The 27,997-nt window shown below is 36.3% G+C and overlaps 1 protein-coding gene and 1 pseudogene across 1 annotated transcript in view; one reads left to right on the forward strand and one right to left on the reverse strand.

Moving 5' to 3' along the window:
• The window catches only part of TTC6 (tetratricopeptide repeat domain 6), a 288,496-nt gene that overhangs the window by 96,639 nt on the left and 163,860 nt on the right, over nucleotides 1-27,997 (forward strand). The window lies entirely within an intron of this gene.
• Nucleotides 4,352-27,538, reverse strand: LOC127552284 (Krueppel-like factor 5; annotated as a pseudogene).

Raw genomic sequence — 27,997 nt, forward strand, 5'->3', positions numbered from 1 at the left:
ATGCCAGGGTAATTTTTTTTACAACATTATCCCTTGCTCTCGGTTCTGTTCCGATTTTTCCCCTCCCTCCTTCCCTCCACCCCCTTCCCTAGATGGCAAGCAGTCCTATATATGTTAAATATGTTGCAGTATATCCTACATACAATATATGTTTGCAGAACTGAACAGTTCTCTTGTTGCACAGGGAGAATTGAATTCAGAAGGTAAAAATAACCCAGGAAGAAAAACAAAAATGCAAACAGTTTACATTCATTTTCCAGTGTTCTTTCTTTGGGTGTAGCTGCTTCTGTCAATCATTGATAATTGAAACTGAGTTAGGCCTCTTTGTCAAAGAAATCCACTTCCATCAGAATACATCTTCGTTATTGTATCGTTGTTGAAGTGTATAATGATCTCCTGGTTCTGCTCATTTCACTTAGCATCAGTTCATGTAATCTCTCCAAGACTCTCTGTATTCACCCTGCTGGTCATTTCTTACAGAACAATAATATTCCATAACATTCATATACCACAATTTACCCAGCCATTCTCCAATTGATGGGCATCCATTCAATTTCCAGTTTCTAGCCACTACAAACAGGGCTGCCACAAACATTTTGGCACATACAGGTCCCTTTCCCTTCTTTAGTATTTCTTTGGGATATAAGCCCAGAAGTAACACTGCTGGATCAAAGGGTATGCACAGTTTGATAACTTTTGGGGCATAATTCCAGATTGCTCTCCAGAATAGTTGGATTCATTCACAACTCCACCAATTATAACATGTTTTATGGAGTTATCTAGCTATTCACTATATTGGGAATCTTAAAACTTTTGAAGAGAACTGGAAAGAAGAATGCAGGTGATTTATGAAGGATTGGTCTATAGGAACAATTAAAGATTTGCATGATTTTAGGAAATAAGAAAAAGGTTTTTGGCAGCAGGAAGAAGAGGTGGGGGAGAGAGAAACGGGAAGAGGGTCCTTTGTCTTTAAAGGTAAAGATTCAACTCACCCACCCCCCACACACACACACTGCTTCCTGTTATTTTAGCAATGGAGAGTCTAGTTAGGAAAGTTGTTGGAGATTGTTTAAATATGTAGCATGAAAGAAGGAGAAAGTTGGCAATCTGGTAGACTTGGGAAGAAATTGATGGGCTACATCTTGAGAAGGATTTCCACATAAGAAATTGAGTAGGGAACCTGAGGAAATTTTTGTCCAGAAGTGCAGGGAAGGGTGGCCACGTGGAATCCTCTCCTTCCCTCACCTCCTTAAGTGTGTTCCAGCTGTTACTGCTAGTCAGCAAACTGATTTAAAGGGACAGGCTTACTTTTAGGTTAATTGACTAAATATTTGTTTCTTGATACATAATGGTTTTTTTGTTTGAGAAATATAGTCATAAATGTGATCCATACTTTGGTAGGATTATTTCTAAAAGTTTAAAGAATCTTTCAGATTCTCTTATGTGATATTTGGACATTCTGTATAAGTTTAAATTGATTGTATTGGGTCATCCTGAGGTTATTTAAAGGGCCTCTGAAAATAAGTTTTTCTTTGTCCTTTTGAAAATGTTTCTGTTATGGACAATATGCAATTTGGGATATTTTTCTATGTATTGGGCAAACTGATTTGTATGTATAATGTTCACTTATAAAACATCTGCTTGGATAATTGTTTAAGTTGTGAACTTATTGGGACAAATTTCTTAAATGTTATCACTATAAGGTTATGGTAAATATTTGTTTAGGATTTACCAGGAAATTTGATTAATGGAATCTGTTATTAGAGGTAAAATTTCTTGGGCTTATAGTTAATTAATTAATGCTTTATGGGAGTTTTAAAGCTCCACTCTCTGACAGTTAGTGGGACAATTTATTGGAATAAAACTGGGTTAAAGCTATTTTATCCTGTATGTGCTGAAGGTTGAGTTTTGACTGATTATGTTATACTATAGTTAAGTTCTTGCAATTTTTCCTCCCGTAACTGATCTCTATGGTCAGAGCAATGGTCAATAGACTTGTCAATTCATTTATGTCATACTTGCTGTTTTCAGTCTGATTATATGTAATCATTGTATCCTAAATGCTTAGGCAAATAAGTATTTAGCCTGGTCATCTGTCTGTTATTGGGTATTTGTGTTTTTTTTTTTTTTTTTTAAGGTTTCTAAATGATAAGAGGACAATTAACAATGGTCTGTGAGACCTAATTGCTGTTAAGACTTGAGACTACAGTTGGTGCCTGTCCTGTAAAGCAGTCATCTCTTCACATAGGAGGTTGCGGGCTCTTCACATTTTGCAGCAGTCTTGTGGACCAGTCTTTTTATCTCAGACTGTTCTAACCTTTATTTATTGGATTTGTGTCAAATGATAGGAATTGACTTGCTTTTGGGACTTTGACCAGCTTTGATTGTCTGCACAGCACACACTCTGCATGGAATGAGAGCCTTTGACCATTTCTCAGGGTGCAGCAGTTTTTACATGAAACCATGGACCCTGCTGCTAGTGAACTTTGGACTGATATGGAGGACTTTGGGAATGGTTGATGAATGACTGTTAAACCTAGCCTGGGCCATCTGTTACTATGTGTTTAAGATCTGAGATGGGATTTGTTAAAACTGTGTAACTATTAATATTATGTTTGAGGGATTTTAAAGAAATGCTACTGTACTAGTCTGTTATGTATAGGGATTTTGATTCACTCTTGGGGTTTATATATGGAATGATCATTTGATAATTCCTTTCCATGAGGGAAAAAAAAGGGGGGAGGAAAAGATAGAACATTGGGGAAAGTAGTATATTTTTCTAAAAATACCTGAAAGAATAGGAACCCCTTATTCTGTCAGAATTGCCCTGGCGGACTCAGTTCTTGGGATTATTATTTTTTTAAACAACCAGAAATCAGACACCTGTCTTGGGACTGGCAGTCTCTCTGATCTGTTTTTCCAGTCCTATAACCCCATTCATTAATTAATATTTCAGCAATCTCAAAGAACCTTGTAGTTTGATATCAGGCATTTAAAAGTTTGGGATTTGCCTGTCTTGATGGTTTAACTGTGCATAATCTGCTCTGCAATCTGATGCTTTCTGCAGCCCTATCTGTTCCTCTGGGTGGGGATAGGTGAAGCTACTCCAAGCCTCACCCTTCTCCCATGGAGAGGGTTGCCCCTCTGAATGGGCCTTGAGCCCTTGCGTCCTGCTGCTCTGTAAGCAGAGACTGAGTTAAGTGCACACATGACTGCACAGCACCTAACTCACAGTGAATTGTCCATCTCAAACTGAATTATCTGGCTGAAATGGTGCCCCAACTGCAGAGGACCTGACATGCTTGCAACAGGGAGCCTTTGTACTGCTGTTAACTCTGGGGTTATCAGAGAGACTTGTCCTTGCATTTTTTTTCTTTTCTAGTTTTATTTTGGTTTATTTGCTTCACATAGGATTCAGAAGAGAGAGAGTGTGGGATGTTGTGCCACAGTGCTCTTTAATTGTCCTGACTCAGTTGCCCTAATTGGTTCTGCCTCAGTTTCCTTAACTGTTCTGCCTCAATCCCCTTAGTTGCAAACCCCCTCTCTGGTTCATTAAGAATGAGGGCCACTTGCTCTAAGATTATAAATTGTTAATGTGAGACTCAAGGTAAGATTTCCTGGCTCCTATCAGATTGTCCAGTGTCTCCCACCACACTGTCAGAACCAGATTGCTATTTCCACTCTCAATGTTCTTGGTCTAACTCATATTCACCACTCGATACTTTGAATAGTCCTGTCCAGTCAATCAAACTCTCCAGTTAATAAAATGTTGGGAGCTCTCTGATCTCTACATTTGCCTTCTTAACTCTCAGGTTGATACAGACTCTAGTCTCATCACCTATTTAGAAAAATCAGTGGACTCCCTAGTGAAGGTTGTCAAGCCAGTTGGGGGTCATTACAGAATCACTTGCCTCCTTGCATAAGCGGTTGGATGACCGGGAGGCCAATTGTAACGCTTCAGTATCCTGGTATCAGTCACTCTAATCACAGGTCCAGTCCTCTTGTTCCTTCTCCTCCTCCTCATAGCTCCCTGCGTAATTAAGTGCTTCACCTCTTACAGACCCTGAAATTTTTCATGACTTATTCCCCATTGGCCTCAGATAAGTCACAACTATGAACATAAAAAGGAGGGAGTAAAATGAACAAAAGACTGGCCCCCTCATTCCTGGGTCAAGGGGCCTCAGGCTTATAGGAAAATGTTGCTTAAACTAAATTAAGGGAAGTGTTATGTTCAAACAGAATGCTTGCCTAACAATGTCAGACATCCTGTAAGCTCCCCAGCATACCCCTTCTCAAGCAAGAAGTCAAGTCAATGTAACTGCAAGGCAGAACAAGAATTGCTTATAAGCTTTTATTTGGATTCGGCACGGAACTCGATCCAGAGATCAGTCCCGGCTGATGAATAAACTGCTCTCTAAATTGTAAAACACCATGGCTGTCATGAATTTTATTGCCTGGGCTATTTCATTTTATATATATATATATATATATACACATATAAATCCTTTTTTCTTTCTTGAAATTGTATCCCAAGGTCAACTAGTCCCTTCACAGTTAAAGAAATGATAGTTAAGCTTTTATTTTCCTTGGTATTTTTTCCAATCTAAAAAATTCTCTTCCTCTTAAGTCAATGGTTTAGCCCCCTTCAAGAACAAAGAATAAACAATAACAAGTTTTACTTACACTATTTTAATGTGACATCTCTACAGGCTCCCTTTCTTTCCACCTACTCTAATTCCTATTTGTCAACCCTTGCTCTAGTTTTGAGATATACTTAAAATTACTAATTATTCTTCCTCTTTCCCTCCTTTCCTTCCTTCCTTTCCTGCTACTTCTCAATTATTCTTCCTAAATTTTCTCTCATTTCTGTCCTTGAAATTTCTTACATTTATCTTTTTTTTTTTTTACCACATCTCTTTCTTAAAAGTTATACTTTGCTTTGATATTTTGTTGTTGTTTTTTTCACAGTGTATTTTGAAATGTTATTCTCTGATCATTATTTCACAGAATAATAGGAGTCTGATTCTGTTGCAATCAGTCCTCTCAGGGATAAATTCTGTTTTCTCCATTAGAATTACATGATTTAAAGTTTGGGCTTATCTTCCTGGCTAAGGAAATATTGCATATTTTTGAATTGTTCCAGATTGGCACACTTGAGAGAGAGAAAGAGAATGAGCAAAAAAGAGAAGGGGCAACTGTCATGCTTTCCCTCTCTAGTAGCAACAGCAGCATTATGAGGTAGATAGAAAGAAACAATACAGAAATATTTCACATTCCCAGTGTCTAGTGAACAGACAAGAAAACAGAACAAATGAATTGAAAGAGATATTTGGTCCTGAATGAACTGAATGATCACTCCCTGCAAATCTGGGAGAGCAATCAGCGTTTTCCTTTTCTTTTTTTCTCTGCATCCTTTGAGAAGCTGAAACTGAAAATACATTTCTAATTCTCCTATTAAGCTACTTATTCCTATTGTTGATGACATTTTATAAATCTAATTTGTTCCTGTCAATCAATGAATCAACAAGCATTTATTATTTATTATGTGCCAGATACTATGCTAAATGCTAGAGATATGTGTTGCCTTTCAGATTACATTCTGATGCAAACTATGTACAAACAAAATATATGCAGGATAAATTGGAAGATAATCTAAGGAAAAGAATTAGGTGTGTGTGTGTGTGGTGACATAGATGGAGGTTGTAGGGAAAGAACTTGTAAAGAAGTAAAGATGTGAGCTGAATCTTAAAGAAAACCAGGGAAGCCAAGGAAGAGGGAAAGCATTCTAAGCATGGGATACAAATAGTGAAATGATGCAATTGACTGGAGATGAAAAATCACATGGGAGGAAAAACAAGAATGTCATTGTTGCAGGAGTGTTTCAAATATTTCTCTTGTTAAATGTCCTTTTTTTTCATTATTAAGCTCAAATTTGTATAGTATGTGATTTGGAATAAGTTGAACACCTTTGCTATATCAGACTTTACTCTTCCACTCCTTGTGATTTCTTTTTGCTGTGGAACTATTTTATTTTGTATTTTTTTTCTTTTATAGTTAGTTAAATGTCTTTTTCCTAAACATTTTCAGAGTTTATTAGTATTTAAAATGTAAAATTTGACCACTAAGCATCTTAAGAGTTTGAAGAGCAAGTTTGGGTTTTGGTTTTTCATGGAGACAATTTATATATTCTGTCAATTGATGCTGTTTTTTACATTGTGATATTCTAGTCTATTTTTTAAAAATTTCCTGTTATATTTTTCATATTTTTTATTTGTATGTACTTCTGGGGCATATGTGCTTCTACTTGTCTATAATTACTACAATTCTTTTTTAAAAATGCTTTATTGACTCTATTCTTTTCCGTTTTCTTCCTATGACAACTCTAATCCCTAATTTCTCCCACCTTTCTCTCCCTAAACTTTTTGAAGAAAAAAATAAGAAAAATGAATTAAAATAAAAATATGCAACCAAGTAAAATAAATCCCTGAATTACCAATTTCTGAAAATAAGTATGTTATTCTGCATCTTAAGTGGAAGGTGGGCACATGATTTATCATCATACCTAAGTCTTTCAAAATTGTTTGTCTTTACAATGTTATTATTGTACAAATTGTTCTTATAACTTCATTCTGCATCAGTTTTTTGTATGTTGAGTTTTCAAATTATTTAGCAGTCAAGTGTTGACTAGCTATGTGACACAGGGGAGAGAGGCTTGGCCTGGAGTCATGAAGACCTGAGTTCAAATGTGACCTCATATGCTAACTAACTGTGTGACTCTATACAAATTTCTTAACCTTTATCTACCTCAGGTTCCTCATCTATGAAATGGGTATAATATGAACACTTACCTCTCAAGTTTGTTGTGAGGATCAAAAAAAAAAAAAAAAAACATTTCCTGACACATAGTAAATATTTTGTAAATAAGTTATTCTTGTTTCTAATTTTTTTTGGATCTTTTTCTTTGTTCCATGATCTCTTGGGAATTCATGAGAATCTGCATTCCATCAGACATTGTTTCATTTGCATTTATAATATTTATTAGTTTTATTGTGGTATTCTCTTCTTTTGTATAATATATATGATCATTCTCTCTGGGAGCAGGTTTCTTGGGGACGTTTTTGGAGGCAGCCTTAGTTTCAGTTCAGAGTAATAATCACTTCAAATGCAGCCAGTTGATAAAATCCAAACGTTTATTTTCTCCTTCCAAGTCTTGGGCCCAATTAGCTTTCTTAGAGGCCTATCTCTCTGCTTAGTTCCAAGAGCTCTTGCAGCTTGTCCTTTGCCTCTGCTTTCTTCAGCCTCCAGCCAGCACAAAGGTTAAAGATGGAATGAATCTGACTCTGCCTCCGAGAGTGGACTTGTGGGCTTCTGTATCTCCCAGAGAGCTCTCTGGCCCTGAGAGCTTCTTGCTTATATGCTGTTTCCTGAGTACACACCAATCATTATATCACTGGGAAACCATTATTTGTTGTAGGATTAAATCAGTTCTAAACTAGATTTAAACATTGTCTCCTCGATTCCACTTAATACCTTGTTTCAAGTTCTGACCCATAACATCTCCTCGTAGGATCAGGTCAATCATACTGAACCATGCTAAATTAGATAATTATTGTCTCAATCAATTCTAATGAGTTAACAGTTTGTAAGGATTCTAACTTCTCCCGCTTTCTTTTGTTTTAGAACATAAGGTGTTCATAACTTCCCTGACTTCTCAAGGAAGTGAGAACCCCAAAAAAGAAGGTGATTATACCTTCCCTGACTGTTCAAAAAAGAAGTGAAAACACTATAAAAAGAAGGTGGTCACACCTTCCCTGACATCTCAGGAAGGGAGATGAAAACCCCAAAGAAAATAGGAAATCAAATCAGATTAGTGGGTTTCTGAAGGGGCTCATTTGAAACATATACATAAAATCCATCAATATGAGAGGTAGTACACATAATTACAGAAGCACATAACAATATAACACAGGCTAGTAGTAATATAACAAATAACATGAATCAACAGGAGAATTTATACATGTCCATAAGTCCTAGAAATAGTCCCAAAGGAGTCCATTGTCCATCAGTTCATGTGCCAGGAATCCAATAATACCTGCAAGCTTTGAAGTACTGCAATAGTCTCATCAACAATTTTTCATCTCAAGGAATCCCATGATTCCTACTGGTTTTCAAGAACTGAAAGAGTCTCATCTTGTGTTAGGGAATCCAATGATTCCTGAAGATTTTAAAGTTATTTTAACAATCTCATTGTCAACCATGCTTTTTCAGTGTCAGATGTTTCTTAAATCTTCTCCCTTGTTTTGAGGCTTTTTTCTCTATCTCTCTCTGATGGACAAGGTGAATATGGCTTGTTGGCACCCATCTGATTCCTTCTCTATCTGTAGGAACACAAGCAAATCCTCTCTCCCAGGCAGTTAACCTATCTAATTCCCTTCTATTTACCACTTTTGGGATTTCTCCTCATGATCTGGCAATTACATTGGAGCTGTTTGCACTGGACACTGCCCTGTTGGGTTAAAAAGCCTGTATTCTCCCCAACTATAATCCTGATTGCTTTTCTATTGGTTGATCACATCAGAGTCCTGAACTTCTAAAGACTCTGGATGTAACCTCAGCTGCTATCATGCCCCACCTGTCTTTTGATTGATAATTTGGAGCTGGGCCCTGCCTCTCATTTCCCTGTGTCAGTCTACATTCAGAGACCCAGTGAAAGCTTTGTTTACATTTTGGACATGGGGTTTTGGGTTTTTTCTCACCCTGTCTTCCCACTCTATCTCCATATCTACACTGAGCTCTAAGATGTCCAACTTTTCCACATTGAAAACATCGACAAATTTCTATAAAATTTCTTTGCCAAGAGGGACCCTGTCTTTCCATGTTCATCTATAGTTTGGGTATAATAAGCATTTGTGCCCACTGTGGCACAGTGCCTTACGATCTCCTGTAAAGGAGCATCTTTGTCTAGTCCCCATATAATTCTTTTGCAAACCTATTATCATTTTCCTTAGCCAAATGTCTGGTCATTATTTCTGTTGTTGCATTGTCTCCAATGGTTCTTATTACAGCTGTTTGCAAACATCCCACAAAATCCACAAAAGGTTCATTGGGACCTTGCTCTAAGCTTCCCCTCGACCTTTTTGTCCTGGGAGGGAACTAGAAGCTTTTATTGCAGCCTTAGAAATTTGCTCATACACTGGTATGGGATAATAAATCTGTTCTGAGTTCTTTCCATACTGACCTTCACCAACTAGTTGGTCAAAAGCTATTTGTACATTAGCTCCTGTTTGCCTATTGCACTAGGTTTGAATCCTACATAATTCATGAAACTCTGAAAGCCACAACAAATTTTGTCCCAGTTCTAAACATGTTCTTGCTATGGATTTCCAATCATGACGGATTAAGATTTCATAAGACAAATTATTTAGTAACATCTTAACATAAGATGATGTAGCCCCATAAAGAGTGCATCCCTTTTTCAGATCCTTAATTTTTTCCAAATTAAAAGGAGTGTATCTTCTCCCTTTTTGACCTGAAGAGTCAAGCTCTTCAATCACAGGATATGCATTTATAAAATCAGATATAGCTTCTCTTTCATTTTGTGCCTTAATTAATGCCCTTTCTAATCTTGTCACAGGCTTCTTCATAGGTGGTTCTGATTGCATTACTGCCTCTCCCCCTCTTCCTTCTCCCTCCACCCATGCAGGGTTAATTGAGGGGGGAGGGTCATGAGACGTAGAATGTTCTAATTTCTCCTGCTGTGAAGTATCACACTCAAAATTGTACTTAACTCCATTCTTATCTGATTCTTCCTCCTCTTCACCTGCTTTAGTTGGCACCTCCCCCTCCTGCTCTTTCTTCTTTTTCCTTATTCTAAAACTTATAAAATTTCCTAAAGCCAGTTGTATTAAATTATATATGTTAAGTATGTCTTTGGAAATTGAATCAGGTCCATTTTTATTATAGAATTGACAAAGATCCTCTTCTACTAATTTCCACTCCTCTAGATTCAATTCTTTTTCCATAGAGAAACAAGGACATGTGTGCTTTATAGTTTCTAAAAATTCAGTGATCTGCTGCAAAATTATAATCAAACCTTGACTTTTCATAACTTTGACAATGTTCTCTAAATATTTTCCTTGAACAGAAACAGAAGGTTTTTTTCTAAATATCTGTCCCATCTTAACTGAAATTCTATTTTAACTCTTTTAACAAAATTTCTTTGTTGTGCTTATCCCAATTTCTGGGTTGAGGAGACTTTTCCACTGGATCAGAATCAGAGGCTTTTCCACTGAGTTCAGGGTCCTATCAGTCAGTCCCACGTCCAGTGTGCCAAAATGTGGTGTTTTTCTTCTTTAAAATATAATGGTTCTCTCTAGGAGCAGGTTTCTCGGGGAGGTTTTCTGGAGGCAGCCTTAGTTTCAGTTAATAAGTAATAATCACCCAAATGCAGCCAGGTGCTAAAAGTTCTGATCTTTTATTGTCTCCAATATAGCCCGGTTAGTTTTTCTTAGAGGTCTCTGTTTGGTTCCAAGAGCTCTTGCAGCTTATCCTTTGCCTCTTGCTTGTCTTCAGCCTCCAGCCAGCACAAAAATGGAATGAATCTGACTTGCCTCCGAGAGTGGGCTTGTGGGCTTCTGTATCTCCCAGAGTGCTCTCTGGCCCTGAGAGCTTCTTGCTTATATGCTGTTCCCTGAGTACACAACAATCATATCATTGGGAAACCATTATTTGTTGTAGGATTAAATCAATTCTAAACTAGATTTAAACATTGTCTCCTCGATTCCACTTAGTACCTTGTTTCAAGTTCTGGCCCATAACATCTCCTCATAGGATCAGATCAATCATACTGAACCATGCTAAATTAGATAATTATTGTCTCTATCAACTCTAATGAGTTAACACTTTGTAAGGATTCCAACATTTTATGATTTGAAGATTTAGTATTTATCCTTGTTACTGATTTTTTTGTTTTACTCTATTGATTTACATGAGCAGTTAGATGGTGCAGTGGATAGAGTGCCAGGCCTAGAGTCAGAAAGACTCAACTTCTAAAGTTCATATCTGGCCTCAGATACTTAGTAGCTTAACTACTAAGTCACTTAACTTTAATAGCCTCAGTTTCTTCATCTGTAAAATTTACTGAAGAAGGAAATGATAAACTAAATTTAACTGTCTTTACCAAGAAAACCCAAATAACAGTCATAAAGAATCATAGATGATTGGCAAAGGAATAAACAACAAATTAATCTTTGTGCTCTAGATTTTTACTGAAGGCTTAGCCTCTTAGAAATCATCAGACTTTTTATGTTTCCCTATTATGTTTTAAGTATTCCCTTCTTTTCTGGTTTGTGCAACTTGGACACTGAACTGCAAAGCTGTCTCAGCCTCTCCAGATTGGGTTATTCTCTAACCTACAATTCTCAGCTGTGAGAGGGAAGAATTGGCCCCATCTGGGTTTCATTTATCCTTTCTTTAAGTCATCATGGGACAGATATGCTAACCCTTTACCCCATTTCTTTCTTTGCCCCTACTTTCCTCCTTGTGGCTAAGTTAAATCAATGCCTGCCTGTTTCTGAAAAGTGGCAAGGAGATAGGGTAGAGGAGAGAGAAGGTATTTTCTGACAATCTCTGAAGCTGTAGTAGCCCTCTGCTCTCCTATGTGGTTACTTATTTGGGAGCTACAAGGTGAGCATGTGTCATGGGAGTGTGTCAATCAAGTCTCTATAAGAGTGAGTGTCCCAAGATGAACGCCAGCAAAATCCTATACACTTTGTGTCTTTCATGAGAGAGACAATGAGGGAACTCTTTAAGAATTAAAGCTCAAGTGCTACTACTGGGCTTATACCCCAAAGAAATACTAAAGAAGGGGACCTGTATGTGCCAAAATGTTTGTGGCAGCCCTGTTTGTAGTGGCTAGAAACTGGAAATTGAATGGATGCCCATCAATTGGAGAATGGCTGGGTAAATTGTGGTATATGAATATTATAGAATATTATTGTTCTGTAAGAAATGACCAGCAGGGTGAATACAAAGAGGCTTGGAGAAGCTTACATGAACTGATGCTAAGTGAAATGAGCAGAATCAGGAGATCATTATACACTTCGACAACGATATTGTATGAGGATGTATTCTGATGGAAGTGAATTTCTTTGACAAAGAGACCTAACTGAGTTTCAATTGATAAATGATGGACAGAAGCAGCTACACCCAAAGAAAGAACACTGGGAAACGAATGTGAACTATTTGCATTTTTGTTTTTCTTCCGGGTTATTTTTACCTTTTGAATCCAATTCTCCCTGTGCAACAAGAGAACTGTTTGATTCTGCAAACATATATTGTATCTAGGATATACTACAACATATCTAACATATATAGGACTGCTTGCCATCTAGGGGAGGGGGTAGAAGGAGGGGAAAAATCAGAACAGAAGCAAGTGCAAGGGATAATGTTGTAAAAAAAAAAAAAAATTACCCTGGCATGGATTCTGTCAATATAAAGTTATTATTAAATTTAAAAAAAAAAAGAATTAAAGCTGAATGTGGGTAATTGTGGATGTGGCAACTTCCAAAGGTCTCAGCTCCCAGGAGGTCTCTTTATTACCAGTAAGGAAGTATTCTGTTGCTTTTAGCACACTAGATCTTATAGTTACAGGAAAGAGGGCACACACCTAACATCTCCAGAGCAAAAAAGACTACTTGTGGTCAGGTTCTTAGAAGGATCTCTGAAAATAGCTGCACAAAATCCCTGATGCTTAGGACAGTGCATCCTCCACCCTGGAAACAAGAGCCCTATTTTAATAAAGCAAATGAGAAAAAGTTTCTTACCATAGAAAGTTACTATGATAATAAGAAAGATCAAAATGCACACTTAGAAAAAGATGACAAAGTCAAAGTCTCCAAGAAAAATAAGAATTGACTTCAGGCTATGGGAGAGCTCAAAAGAGATTTTGAAAATCAAGTAAGAGAGATAAAGGAAAAATTAGGAGGAAAATTGGAAATGATTCAAAAGGACATAAAAAATCTAATGAAGAGAAAAATGTCTTAAAAAGCAAAATTGGCCAAATGGGAAAGAAGGTACTCACTTGAGAAAAATAATTCCTTAAAAATTAGAATTGAGCAAGTGAAAGCTAATGATTTTATGAGAAATCAAAATACAATAAAGCAAAAGCAAAAGAATGAAAAAATAGAAAACAATGTGAAATATCTCATGGGAAAAATAGGTAGAAAGTCGATCCAGGAGAGATTATTTTAAAATTATTGAGCTACCTGAAAGTCATGATCAAGAAAAGAGCTTGGACAGTCGTCTTTCTTTCTTTCTTTGGTAGCTGAACTTTCTTTTTTATTTATTTATGTATTTATTTTTAATAGCTTTTTATTTACAAGTTATATGCATGGGTAATTTTACAGCATTGACAATTGCCAAACCTTTTGTTCCAATTTTTCCCCTCCTTCCCCCTACCCCCTCCTCTGACCAATACATGTTAAATATATTAGAGGATAAATTAAATGCAAAATAAATATACATGTCCAAACCATTATTTTGCTGTATAAAAAGAATCAGACTCTGAAATATTGTAAGTTAGCCTGTGAAGGAAATAAAAAATTCAGGTGGGCAAAAATATAGGGATTGGGAATTCAATGTAATGGTTCTTAGTCATCTCTCAGAGTTCTTTCACTGGGTGTAGCTGGTTCAGTTCATTACTGCTCCAATAGAACTGATTTGGTTCATCTCATTGCTGAAGATGGCCAGGTCCATCAGAATTGATCATCATATAGTATTGTTGTTGAAGTATATAATGGTCTCTTGATCCTGCTCATTTCACTTAGCATCAGTTCATATAAGTCTCTCCAGGCTTTTCTGAAATCATCCTGTTAGTCGTTTCTTACTGAACAATAATATCTGGACATCTTCTTTCAAGAAATTATCAAGGTAAACTGTCCTGATATTCTACAACCAGAGGGTAACATAGAAATCGAAAGAATCCACATAAAAACTCCCAAAATCTGGAACTCCTAGGTCAAGGAGAAAATATTGCAAGCATCCAGAAACAATCAATTCAAGTGTAGTGGAACCACATTCAGAATGGAACAAAATTGAGCAACTTCTACATTAAAGGACTAGAGGGTTTGAAATATGATGTTTCACTCCTACCCCACAAAAATGGGTATAATTCTTCAGGGGAAAGGTGAAAATTAAGTGAAATAAAGGATTTTTCAAGCATTAATGATGAAAAGGCCAAAGATGAATAGAAAACTTGATTTTCAAAAACAGAACTCAAGAGAAGCATAAGGAGGTAATCTGAATATTATCCTGATATCATAAGGGACCTAATAAGGTTTATCTATTTACATTCCTACATGGGAGGATGATGTTTCAGTATAACTTTCTCATTATTATAGCACAAGGAGTATATAGAGACAGAAGGCATAGCTGTGAGTTGAATATAAATGATTAATACTTAAAAGAATGTACTGGAAAAAGGGAAAAGGATATAAATAATCTGCCATAAAAGAGGCAAGAGGGGCAGCTAGATAGCACAATGAATAGAGCACCAGTCCTGAAGTCAGAAGGACCTGAGTTCAAATCTGGTCTTAGACACTTAACACTTCCTAGTTGTGTGATCTTGGGCAAATCACTTTACCCCAATTGCCTCAGCCCCCCCCCCCAAAAAAAAAAATAAGAAAAATCTTTTACATTGGAAGAGAAGAGATGTTGGGGAGAGGGAGGAAATGAACCTTGATATCAGAATTAAGTTGTCTTGAGATGTTAGAACAAAAAGGCAAAATACAACTAGTAAAAACCTACCAATTGCCATCAGAAAGAGATCCTACAAGGAAAATCTCCAAGAATATTATAACCAAATTCCAAAACCAAATTTCAAGTAGAAAACCTTATGAACAATAAGAAAAAAATAATTCAAAATATAGCAAAGCCACAATTAGAACCACACCAGACCTACCTAAAAGACTGCAGATTGTAGAACACTATATATCAAAAAGCAAAATAAGTTGGGGTTGTGGCCAAAAATAATATGCTGAGCAAAGTTAAGCTGAACAATAATAATAAAATGTGGTGTTTTTCTTCTTTTAAATATAATATGAAGGTTCTCTCTGGGAGCAGGTTTCTTGGGGAGGTTTTCTAGAGGCAGCCTTAGTTTTGGTTAAGAGTAATAATCACCCAAAATGCAGCCATCTGATAAAATGCAAATGTTTATTTTCTCCTTCAAAATAGCCCGGTTAGTTTTTCTTAGTGGCCTATCTTTCTGATTGGTTCCAAGAGCTCTTGCAGCTAGTCCTTTGCCTCTGCTCCCTTCAGCCTCCAGCCAGCGCAAAAGTGGAAAATGCAATGAATCTATCTTACCTTGGAGAGAGGGCTTCTGGGCTTCCTCCCAGAGTGCTCCTCTCTGATCCCTCGCAATGTTCCTAAGTAACTCTCTTTACAGGATCCCAAAGCTAAGAGCCTCTTTATATGTGATGATCTCCTCTGAGAGAATGGGATTATGGGTTTCCTCCCAGAGTGCTCTCTGGCCTTAAGATCTTCAAGGAAGGTGTGAATTCAGATATCTCATACTAAACCCTGAAATCTCCCAAACCTGTGAACTCCAATGAATACTTAACTACATTAGTGAGCTAGAGGATTTGCTAAGTACCATGCTAAATTAGCACTTTGTAAAGATTCCAACAATAAAAAGCATATTCAATGAATTGCCAGACTTTTCAGGGTTCTGTTGCAAAAAGACCTGAACTTAATAAAAATTTTGATATATAAGATCCAAGAGAATTATAAGATAAATATAAAATGCCAATTATAAAGAACTCAATAAAAACAAACTGTTTACTTTTTATACATGGAAATGTATACTGTATATCTAAGATTGTCCTTAATAATTGAGTAGTTCAGAAGAAAGATTGGGGATAGAAATGAGTATGATGTGATTCTAAAAAACAACATTGTATAGGAAAATATAAAAATTATCTTATACAAATGAAGTGCAAGAGGAAGAACTGACACAGAGGAATTTGATGAGGGAGGACGTAAAGGGCAGAAGCTTTGGAGAAAAATACTTAAGGCTCAGTATGATTAATTTAATCCTACAACAAGGTGTTAACTCAGTGGAATTGATAAGACAATGGTTATCTAGTTTAGCATATGAGTACTCTAGTTCAGTATAATTGATTTAATCTTACAACAAATAATGGTTCCCTAGTGATATAATGATTGGTTTATACTCAGTATACTGTAATAATGTAATTGTAATAGAGTATATAAGCTGGGGACAAACTTAGCCAGAGACAGACTTCAAGACAGAGATCGTCATGGTGGCTCCTCCACTGAAACCAAGACCCATTTCAGAGGACCTCCAGAAAGCTAGCCAAGCCGCAGGTGAAGGAGACAGACTGTGAAGGAGACAATAAAGACTTTTGGACTTTATCCCTGACTATTCTCATGTTGATTACTCTGCTGAAAGGAAGGCTGGTCCCAAAACCTCCAGAAAGCTAACCAGAACCTTACTGCAGGAGGTCTGGTAATTTTAAAACTGCTCATTCAGAACGGGTGAAAGGGGGAATAATAAATATAAATATATATATATATATATATATATATATATATATACTAAATTCAGAAAGAAATAAGAGGTTGGAGTGTAGGGAAGGGGGAGAGAATAAAAAGGATATGTACAGTTTGATAGCCCTTTGGACATAGTTCTAAATAGCTCTCTAGACTGGTTGGATCATTTCATAACTCCACCAACAACAATGGGTTAGTGTCCCAGTTTTCTCCCATCCCCACCCAACATTTATCATGATCTTTTCCTGTCATCTTAACTAATCTGAGAGGAAGTGATAACTTGAGTTTTCTTAATTTGAATTTCTCTAATCAAGTGGTTTAGAGCATTTTTTCATGACTACAAATGACTTTAATTTCTTCATCTGAAAATTGTTCTTTTGACCATTTATCAATTGGGGAACAACTTGTTTTCTTATAAATTTGAGTCAATTCTCCTATATATTTTAGAAATGAGACCTTTATCAGAAACACTGGCTGTAAAAGTTTCTCCCCCTCCCCCCCAGTTTTCTGCTTTTCTTCTAATCATGACTGTGTTTGTTTTGTTGTGTAAATCTTTTAAATTTAATATGTGAAAATTTTCCATTTTGTATTTTATGTTTTCCATGCTTCTTTGGCCATAAATTCCTCCCTTCTTCACAGATCTGAGATATAACCCCTCTCTTGCTTTCCTAATTTGCTTATAAAATATCACCCTTTACATCTAAATCATGAACCCATTTTTGACCTCATCTTGATATAGGGTGTAAGATATTGGATAATGCCTAGTTTCTGTCATGGTGTTTTCCAGTTTTCCCAGAAATATTTGTCAAATAGTAAATTTTTATCCCAGAAGCTAGAATCTTTGGGTTTATCAAACATTATATGACTATAGTCATTATCTTGTGAACCCAACCTATTCCTCTGATCCACTACTCTTATTTTTTAGCTAGTACCAAATGGTTTTGATGACCACCATTTTATAAAATAGTTTTAGGTCTGGTACTGCTAGGCCACCTTCCTTTGCATTTTTTAGAATTAATTCTCATGAAATTCTTGACCTTTTGTTTTTCCAGATGAATTTTGTTATTTTTGCTAGCTTTATAATTTTTGGCAATTTGATTGGTATGGCACTGAATTAAGAAGATTAATATAGATAGAATTGTCATTTTTATTATATTAGCTTAAACTTACCATGAGCACTTAATATTCATTGTTCAGATCTAATTTTATTTGTGTAAAAAGTGTGTTGTAATTGGGTTTGTATAATTCCTGGCTTTCTCCTGGTAAGTAGACTTCCAAATAATTTATATTATCTATATAGTAAATGGGATTAATCTTTCTGTTTCTTTCACTAGGCTTTGTTGGTAACATGTTCATTTTTTCTTATAGTTTTTTAGTTGATTCTCTAGCATTCTCTGCAAAGGGTGTTAGTTTTGTTTCCTCATCATCTACTCTAATTCCTTCAATTTCATTTATTTCTAAAGCTAAAATCTCTAATACAGTTTTGAATAATAATGGTGATAATGGGCAACTTTATTTTACCCTGCTCTTATTTTGAATGCTTCTGGTTTATCTCCATTAAATGTAATGCTTACCTGTGGTTTTAGATAGATGCCACTTATCATTTTAAAGAAAATTCCATTTATTCCTATGTTCTCTCGTGTTTTTAATAGGAATGGGCACTGTATTTTGTCATACTTTTTATGCATCTACTGAGATAATTATATAATTTCTGCTAGCTTGGCTATTGACAAGGTCAATAATGCTGATAGTTTTCCTGATAACTGAATGTGCCCAATCATATAATTTTTGTTAGCTTGGTTATTGATATAATCAATTATGCTGATAAGTTTTCCTGGTACTGAATGAGTCCTGCATTCCTGGAACAAATGTCACTTGGTCACATGATCAGCATGATGCTGATGATAAGTTGCTGCAATGTCTTCATTAATATTTTATTTAAGATTTTTGCCAATATCCATTAGAGAAATTGGACTATAATTTTTTTTTCTCTTTTTTGGCCATTACAGATTTAAGTATCAGCACTTTATCTATAAAATCATATAAATTTATTATATCATAAAAAAGAATGTGAATAGGACTCTTTCCCTTATTTTTCCAAATAGTTTTAATAACATTGAAATTAACTGTTCTTTAAATGTTTGATAGAATTCACTTGCAAATCCATCTGGCCCTGGAAATTTTTTCTTAGGGAGATCATTAATGGCTTGTTCAATTTCTTTTTCTAAAATGGAATCATTCAAGTACTTTTATTTAATCATCTGTTAGTCTGGGCAATGTATATTTTTGTAAATATTCATCCATTTCACTTAGTTTATCAGATTTATTGGCTTACAATTAAGCAAAATCACTCCTAATTATTGCTTCAATTTCCTCTTCATTGGTGGTAAATTCATCCTTTTCATTTTTGATTCTGGTAATTTTTCTTTTTTCCTCTTTCTAATCAAATTAACCAAAAGTTTTTCAATTTTGCTGGTTTTTTCCATAAAATCAACTCTTAGTGTTTTTTTTTTTAATTAGTTCTATAGTTTTCTTTCAATTTTAATAATCTCTGCTTTGATTTTTAGGATTTCTAATTTAATGTTTAATTGGGGAGGTGAGTTAATTTGTTGTTTTTTTCTAGCTTTTTTAGTTGCATCCCAATTCATTGATAATCTCTTTATTTTATTCAACTAAGCATCTAGAGATATAAAATTTCCCCTAAGAACTATTTTGACTGCATCCCATAAGCTTTGGTAATATTGTCTTATAATACTGCCATTCTCTTGGATGAGACTATTGATTGTTTCTATGGTTTGTTTTTTCACCTGCTCTTTCTTTAGGATTATCTTAGTTAGTTTCCTGTGAATTTTTGGTCTGTTTCTTCCATGGCCATTTATTACATGTAATTTTTAATTGCATCATGATCTGAAAAGGATGTATTTACTATTTCTGTCTTTCTTCATTTGACTGTGAAGTTTACACACTAATACATTGTCAATTTTTGTGTAGGTACCTGTACCATCCAGAAAAATATGTATTCCTTTCTATCTACATTCAATTTTCTCCAAACGTCTATTATACCTAACTTTTCTAAAATTTTATTCACCTCCTTAACTTCTTTCTAGTTTAATTTGTAGTTTGAGTTTTCTAGCTTTGATGGAGGGAGGTTGGGATCCCTTAGTAGTATAGTTTTTCTGTTTATTTCTTTTTGCAACTCACTTTCTCCTCTTAAGAATTTGAATGCTATACCAGTTGGTGGATATATATGTTTAATATTGATATTACTTCATTAATAGATGTGATTAATTAATAGAGTAAATTATTAGATGTGGAAATTAATTAAGATGTGGGAATTAATAGATGTGGTTTCCAATTATTTCTCTCTTTTTTTTTTTTTTTTTTTTTTTTTTTTGAGGCAATTGGGGTTAAGTGACTTGCCCAGCGTCACACAGCTAGGAAGTGTTAAGTATCTGAGGCCAGATTTGAACTCAGGTCCTCCTGACTTAAGGGCTGGTGCTCTAACCACTGTCCCACCTAGCTACCCCCTTTGTTATCTCTTTTAAATACACCTATTTTTGCGCTTTTTTTTTTTTTAATGAAATCAGGATCATTACTCCTGCTTTTTTTTTTTTTTTTAACTTCAGCTAAAGTACAATATTCTATCCCAGCTTTTTATCTTATCTTTCTGCTTCAACAGTGTTTCTTGTAAACAACATATTATAGAATTCTGGCTTTTAATTCACTCTGTCATCTTCTTCCATTTTATGGGAGATTTCATCCTATTTACACCCACAGTTAAAATTACTAATTGTATTTCCTGCCATCCTATTTTCCCCAGGTTACATTTTTCTCTCATTTCCCCCTCCTCATCAACTTTTTGCTTCTGATCACCACCTCCCTCAATCTGCCCTCCACTTTTCCAGCCCTTCTTTCTCATTCCTTTTCCTACTTCTGTCCTCCCATGTATTAGCCTCTCCCTTTTTTCTTTCCCTTCTTACTTCACTATAGGCTGAGACAAATTTATAAACCAAACCATGTATATTATTCCCTCTTTGAGCCAAATTCAATGAGATTAAGGTTCAAACAATGCTCATCTCCATATCTTTTGCCCCCTCAATTGAAATAGGTTTTTGTGCTTCTTCATGTGATGCAATTTACCCTATTTTGCATCCCCTTTTCTGTTCCCCCAGAACAATCCTTTTTCCACTCTTAATTTCTTTTTTATATCACCACATTAAAGTCACAAAACCCTCTAAGTATACATACCCTTCTGACTTACTTGATAAAGATATAGTTCTCAAGAGTTACATCTATCATCTTTCCATATAGGGATATTAACATTTTAACCTTTAAAAACATAATTTTTTCCATTTACCTTTTTTATGCTTCTTTTGAGTTTTGTATTTGTAGAACACCTTCTTTTTAGCTCTGCTCTTTTCACCAGAAATGATCGAAAGTCCCCTATTTCATTGAATATCCATCTTTTTCTCTGAAAGATAATGCTTAATTTTGTGGAATAGTTGATTCTTGATTGTAGTCCAAGCTTCTTTTCCTTCCAGAATATCATATTCCATGCCCTCCAATCTTTTAATACAGAAACTGCTAGGTCCTGCCTAATCCTGATTGTGGTTTTTAAAATTTGATTTATTTTTTTTCTGGCTACTTGCAGTATGTTCTCCTTGATCTGATAATTCTGGAATTTAGCTGCAATATTCCTTGGACTTTATATTTCTGGGTCTCTTTGAAGAGATGATCAATAGATTTTTTTCAAGGACTGTTTTACCCTGTGGTTCTAAGATATCAGAGTAGTTTTGCTTTATAATTTCTTGAAAAATGTTTAGGCTCTTTATTTTCCAATGACGTATTCTACATTTTCTTCTTTTAAAAAAAAAATTCTTTTCGTTTTATTTGACTGAGTCTTGATATCTTGTTGAGACATTCACTTCCATTTTTCCAATTCTAATTTTTAGTGAATTATTTTCTTCAGTTAGCTTTTTTTACCTCCTTTTGCATTTAGCCAAATGTACTTTTAAAGGAGTTGTTTTGTTCAGTGGATTTTTTTCCCCATTTCACCTATTTTATTTTTAAGGAATTGTTTTCTTTGTCTATTTCAACAAATAAGAAGTTGTTTCTTCAGATATTTCTGTGCAGATAGCAGAGAAACCAAATTCCAACAATTATGCTATTTATTAGAAACATACTTGAAACAGAGATATACAGAGAGTAAAAATAAGAAGTTAGAACAGAATGTATGATATTAGAAACTGACATATAAATAAATAAATGAATGAATGAATGAATAGATAAATGAAACAGGGGTAGCAGCCATGATCTCAGACAAAGCAAAAGCAAAAATGTACTTAATTTAAAAAGATAAGCAAGGACACTTTTTGTTTAAAGGTACCACAGACAGTGAAAATCTGAGAGTTCACTGAATGTCCTTTTTTGTTGTTGTTGTTCAATATGATACTGAATTTTGTTGGATATAATATTTTCAGGACCTACAGCCTTTTATTATAGCTGCTGATAAATCCTATACAATTCTATTTGTAACCCCAGCATATTTGAAATTTATTTTGTTTGTTTTTTTGTTTGTTTTTTGTAAAATTTTCTCTTTAATTGGGAGGTTTTAAAATTTAACAATGATATTCCTATTTGTTTTGTTTGCAGGATCTCTTTGTTGGGTGATCATTGGATTTTTTCTATTTTATTTTTCCTTTTCAGGACAATTTTCTTTGATCATTTTTTATATTATTATGTAAGGTTCTTATATAAACTGATACAAAGTGAAATGAACAGAACCAGGAAAACATTGTGCATGGTAACAGCAATATTGTAAAATGATCACCTGTGAAGGATTCATGATGAAAAATGCTATATACATTCTCATAGAAAGAATTGATGGAGTCTGAATGCAGATCAAATCATACTTTTTTTTTTTTTTTTGTCCTGTAATGCCAGAGAAACTGAGCAAGAGTAGAGAACAATTTAATAATTTATTTAAAAGGAGAGATTTACTAGGGCCAAATGGATCCATGTTTGGTCCCAGAGCTGAATGAGACTATCATCTCAAAGAATCCAACCCTGAATGTCCAATAAAGATTCTTTTATAAGGTTACAAGACCGTTGACATAATGGGGGAGGTACCTGGATGGGGATGACATAATGGGGGGAGGAACCTAGGATGAGAATGACATAATGGAGGCAGGGACCTAGGATGGAGGGAGGTACTGGAGAGGCTCCTGATATGCTAATGATGTCTAAAATGGATAAAGACCTTTATTCCATTAAACATTAAGAGGGAATAAGTATAGCCTAAGGTCTAAGATATAAGACTTTTATTCTATCAAACATTAAGAGAGAATGGTTATAACCTGAGACAGAGTAATTAAATAGGACAATTAGGGAAACTGGGTCAGGACATTAAAAGAGAACTGTGGCACAACAGTCCTTTCTTCATTTTTTCTTTATTTTTTTTATTGAACCAAATACAAAAATAAGAAAAAAGCAGAATAGAAAAAGACAGAAAAAAAAAAATCAGAACAAAACATTGTCATGTCTAGGCCTATGGCCTGTATTATATTATTCCAGGATCTGTGGTCTTTTATTATGGCTACTGGTATACAATTCTATACAATTCTAATTGGAGCTCCAGCATATTTGAATTGTTTTTTCATTTTTTTTCATTTTTTAGATTATTTTGTTATTTCTTAGTCTCTCATAGCTTCATTGGCTTTCCTTTGGCAATTCCAATTTTCAAAGAATTATTTTCTTCTTCAAGAATCTGTACCTCCTTTCCTAGTTGGTTAACTTTTTTTTTTAATAATTTTTTTTTCTTGGATGGTTCTTATTTTTTCTTTTAGTTTTTCCTTTTATTTGTATTTCTAAGAGGGAGAAATTGTGCTGGGGAAGAAGGGGAAGAAGGGATGGAGTCCAAACTCTGGTGAGCAGAAATTTTCAGGCAGGGACCATCAATCCAGTTCTGATAGGTTGGGGGGTAGGACCATAAATTCTTACAAACTGGGAATTAAGGAGGTGTCCAACTAGAGATAAGAAGTCTGAAACTTAGAGATACGAATTAGGTATCTGAGGTAGAACATCTGGAGTTTTATCTTCTGGTATGTCAACTCTCCACAGCCCTAATTATCTCAGTTCTAATGAGCAAAAAAGGGGGGGGGGAGGGGTGTGGCTCAAACCAAGGGGATTGAGGCAGAATAATTCAAGGAAACTGAGGCAGAACAATTAGGGAAACTGAAGCAGAACAACTAGGGAAATTGAGGCAATTAGGGAAACTGAGGCAGGACAATAAAAGAGAACTGTGGCACAACACAGGTAACCATTTTAATGTTACTTTTTGGAGTAGAAGAAGCATTTTATTTTATTTTACTGTCCTACTCTGAAGATGAACCTCAATTTTTCTGTTCCCATCATGAGTTTTCATAATTGGATTTTTTCTTTGCCAATCCATTATTTTTTAATGAGAACTATTAGTGTAAGGACCTCTAATCCTGGGTTTGGGAGATGGTGCCTCTAGCTTCAATTCAGCTCTCTTTTCTGACCTGGAACCAAACCAAAAGTTCCACCCTCCTACAAATGCTCACAGCCAGCAGCATCCCTGCTTCACTGCTTCTGTACTCACTAGGGATTTTGGTTCCTTCTCATCCAGGACAGAGTCTCTGCAGCACAACTGAACTTGCACCCCTTATCAGCCAAGGTTCCCTCAATCTTCCCAGATTCAGACCACCCACTTCCCCCAAATATCTGGAAAAGTTTCTGTAGTTTGGACTGAGGTTACTTCAAATCCAAAAAGCCTCAGGGCTTCCCATTGGTTATTTCTCTGGAGCCTAGAGGTGTTAGCAATACATACTTGTGGTGGTGTTCTTCTTTTATATAATAGTTCTCTCTGGAGCAGGTTTCTCGGGGAGGTTTTCTGGAAGTAGCCTTAGTTTCAGTTAAAAGTAATAATCATCCAAATGCAGTCAGGTGATAAAAGTTCAAATCTTTTATTGTGTCCTTCAATATAGCCTGGTTAGTTTTCTTAAAAGCCTTTTTCTCTCCTTGGTTCTAAGAACTCTTGCAGCTTTGTCCTTTGCTTCTGCCTCTGCTTTCTTCAGCCTCCAGTCAGCACAAAGGTGGAAGATGGAATGGATCTGACTTCTCTAGCTCAACTCTGAATGTCTCCAGCCAGCACCAAGGTGAAAGTTGGAAATGAATCTGTCTTGCCTCTGAGAGAGGGCTTCTGGCTCTCCCAGAGTGCTCTGTGTCTGTCCCAGAGTGCTCTATGTCTGTCCCAGAATGCTCTCTGACCCTAAGAGCTTCTTGCTTATATGAGCTCTCTAAAGTTATGAACACAAGCATTGTTTCTTAGTACCTTGTTTCTTCTGGCCCATGACATCTTCTTGTAAGATCAGATCAATCATACTGAACCATGCTAAATTAGGTAATTTTTGTCTCCATCAACTCTAATGACTTTACACTTTGTAAGAATTCCAACATCTCCCGCTTTCTTTTGTTTTAGAACATAAGGTGGTCATGACCTCCCTGACTTTTCAAGCTGGTGAGAACCCCCCAAAAAGAAGGTGATCACTCCTTCCCTGACTGTTCAAAAAAGGAGTGAAAACACCATAAAAAGAAAGTGATCACACCCTCCCTGACATCTCAGGAAGGGAGATGAAAACACCAAAGGAAATAGGAAATCAAATCAGATTAGTGGGTTTCTGAAGGGGCTCACTTGAAGCAGTGTACATAAATCCATCAATATGGGAGACATTACACATAATTACATAAAATACATAAGCACACAGCAATATAACACAGGCTAGTAGTAATGTAACAAATAACATGAATCAACATGAGAATTTATACATTTCCATAAGTCCTAAAAATAGTCCAAAAAGGAATCCATTGTCCATTAGTTCATGTGCCAGGAATCCAATAATTCCTGTAAGCTCTGAAGTATTGCAATAGTCTCATCAACAATTTTTCATCTCAAGGAATCCAATGATTCCTGCTGGTTTTCAAGAACTGAAAGCTGAAGATTTTAAAGTTCTTTTAACAGTCTCTTTGTCAGCCATGTTCTTTCAGTGTCAGATGTTTCTTAAATCTTCTACTTTGTTTTGAAGTTTTTCTCTTTTTCTGTTTCTCTCTGATGGACAAGGCAAATACAGCTCGTTGGCACCCATCTGATTCCTTCTCTACCTGTAGAGATACAAGCAAACCCTCTTCCCCAAGCAGTTAACCTATCTGGTCCCTTCTATTTACTACTTTTTGGATTTCTCCTCATCATCTGGTAATTACATTGGAACTATTTGCACTGGACACTGCCCTATTGGCTTAAAAGGCCTGTATTCTCCCCAACTGTAATCCTGATAGTTTTTCTGTTGGTTGATGACAGCAGAGTCCTGAATTTCTAAAGACTCAATGGGTGTAACCTCAGCTGCTATCATGCCCCATCTGTCTTTTGATTGATACCTTGGAGGGGGACCCTGCCTCTCATTTCTCTGGGTCAATCTACATTCAGAGGCCCAGCGAAAGCCTCGGTTGCATTTTGGTTTTGGGTTTTATTCTCTCACTCTGTCCTCTCATTCTATCTCCATATCTACAATGACTCTTAAATGTCCAACTTTTCCATACTGAAAACATTGATGAGTTTCTCTAGAAGTCCCTTGCCAAGAGGAATCCTGTTTTCCCATATTCATCATAGTCTGGGTATAATAAGCATTTGTGCCCACTGTGGCACAGCGCCTTATGATCTCCTCTAAAGGAGCATTTTTGTCTAGTCCCCATATAATTCTTTTGCAAACTTCATTGGCATTTTCCTTAGCCAGATGTCTGGTCATGATTTCTGTGGCAGCATTATCTCCAATGGTTCTTATTACAGCTGTTTGCAAACATCCCACAAATCTGCAAAAGGTTCATTGGGACCTTGTTCTATTTTTGTGAAAGCTTTACTTCTATCTTTCTGTCCAGGGAGAGAACTCCATGCTTTTATTGCAGCCTTAGAAATTTGCTCATACACTGTTAATCTGACTGTTTGGATGTTCTGTGAATTAATTGGCAGGGTGGCTGGTATATTTGGATTGTGAACTGCCAGTTTAGAAGCAATTGTAGCAGCATAAGAAGGAGGGAATGTTAAATTCTGCAACATCTCTGCTTGTCTATCTGCACTTTCAGGCTCTGAACTTGGTGGTCAAGGGGGGGAAAGTAAGTGGCCTGTTGTGGAAGAAACTGATTTGGCATTGTGTATGTGCAGGGGGGCATACCCTGGAATTGCTTTATTGCAGTCTGTGGAAAAGCTGAGGGGAGTGTAAGGCCTGCCATGGCTGCTGGCATGGAGACATTAAGTGTGTCCATTAGTACCATCTGGTTTGTAGAACTGGGCATGTCTAAATCCGGTGAACTCAAAAGTTGGTACAACTGGCCCTGCTAGGGAGTGACAGAAAGGTGAAGATCTGGCGGTGGAAGTTCTTGCTTGATGAAAATGTTGTTCACATCTGGAGTTGCAGTCTGGGTTACTCATGGTCTCTGAGTTTTGTACAAGCCAGTTCTCAGGTGATGTCAGGGATGAAGACATTCCTGTTGATACTGTAAGGTAACCCTAACCCTTCACTGTCCGTGAAGAACTGGTCTACAACTGAGGTACTTTCTCTCCTGTACTTCTTATGTTCAGGATGATAGTAACTGGTGGAAGCTGAGGTGTCAGATACCTCTCAATTTCACATCACACCTGGACCAGTTCGTCAGCCAAGAGCCTGGTGCTCCCAAGCTGAGGCTCCTGCTGCTGTTGTGGGGATGGCGGCTGCTGCTGCTGCAGCTGCTGGGGATGGTGGGCATGGTGGTGCAGGTGCTTCATCTCCTCCCCAGGGAAGAGCGCTGCTTCCCAGGCTGTGTTCCAGGCTCCCAGCACGGGCTTGAACTGGGCGAACACAGACTTGTCCTGGGGCGGCTGCTACTGCTGCTGCGGTATCGGCCCTAGCTGAGCGCTCATGAACATAAAGCACATATGTCCTTGTTTCTCTCTGGAAAAAGAATTGGATCTAGACAAGTGGAAATTAGTAGGAGAGGATCTTTGTCAATTCTATAATAAAAATGGATATAACTCTTCTAGCTCAACTCCGAATGTCTCCAGCCAGCACCAAGGTGAAAGTTGGAAATGAATCTGTCTTGCCTCTGAGAGAGGGCTTCTGGCTCTCCCAGAGTGTTCTGTGTCTGTCCCAGAGTGCTCTCTGGCCCTAAAAGCTTCTTGCTTATATGAGCTCTTTAAAGGTGTGAACACAAACATTGTTTCTTAGTACCTTGTTTTTTCTGGCCCATAACATCTCCTTGTAAGATCAGATCAATCATACTGAACCATGCTAAATTAGATAATTATTGTCTCTATCAACTCTAATGACTTTACACTTTGTAAGGATTCCAACACATACTGACTAAACTTCAGTCCTGGGGT

The sequence above is a fragment of the Antechinus flavipes genome, chromosome 2 (genome assembly GCF_016432865.1).
Source record: "Antechinus flavipes isolate AdamAnt ecotype Samford, QLD, Australia chromosome 2, AdamAnt_v2, whole genome shotgun sequence".
NCBI classification, from domain to species: Eukaryota; Metazoa; Chordata; class Mammalia; order Dasyuromorphia; family Dasyuridae; genus Antechinus; species Antechinus flavipes.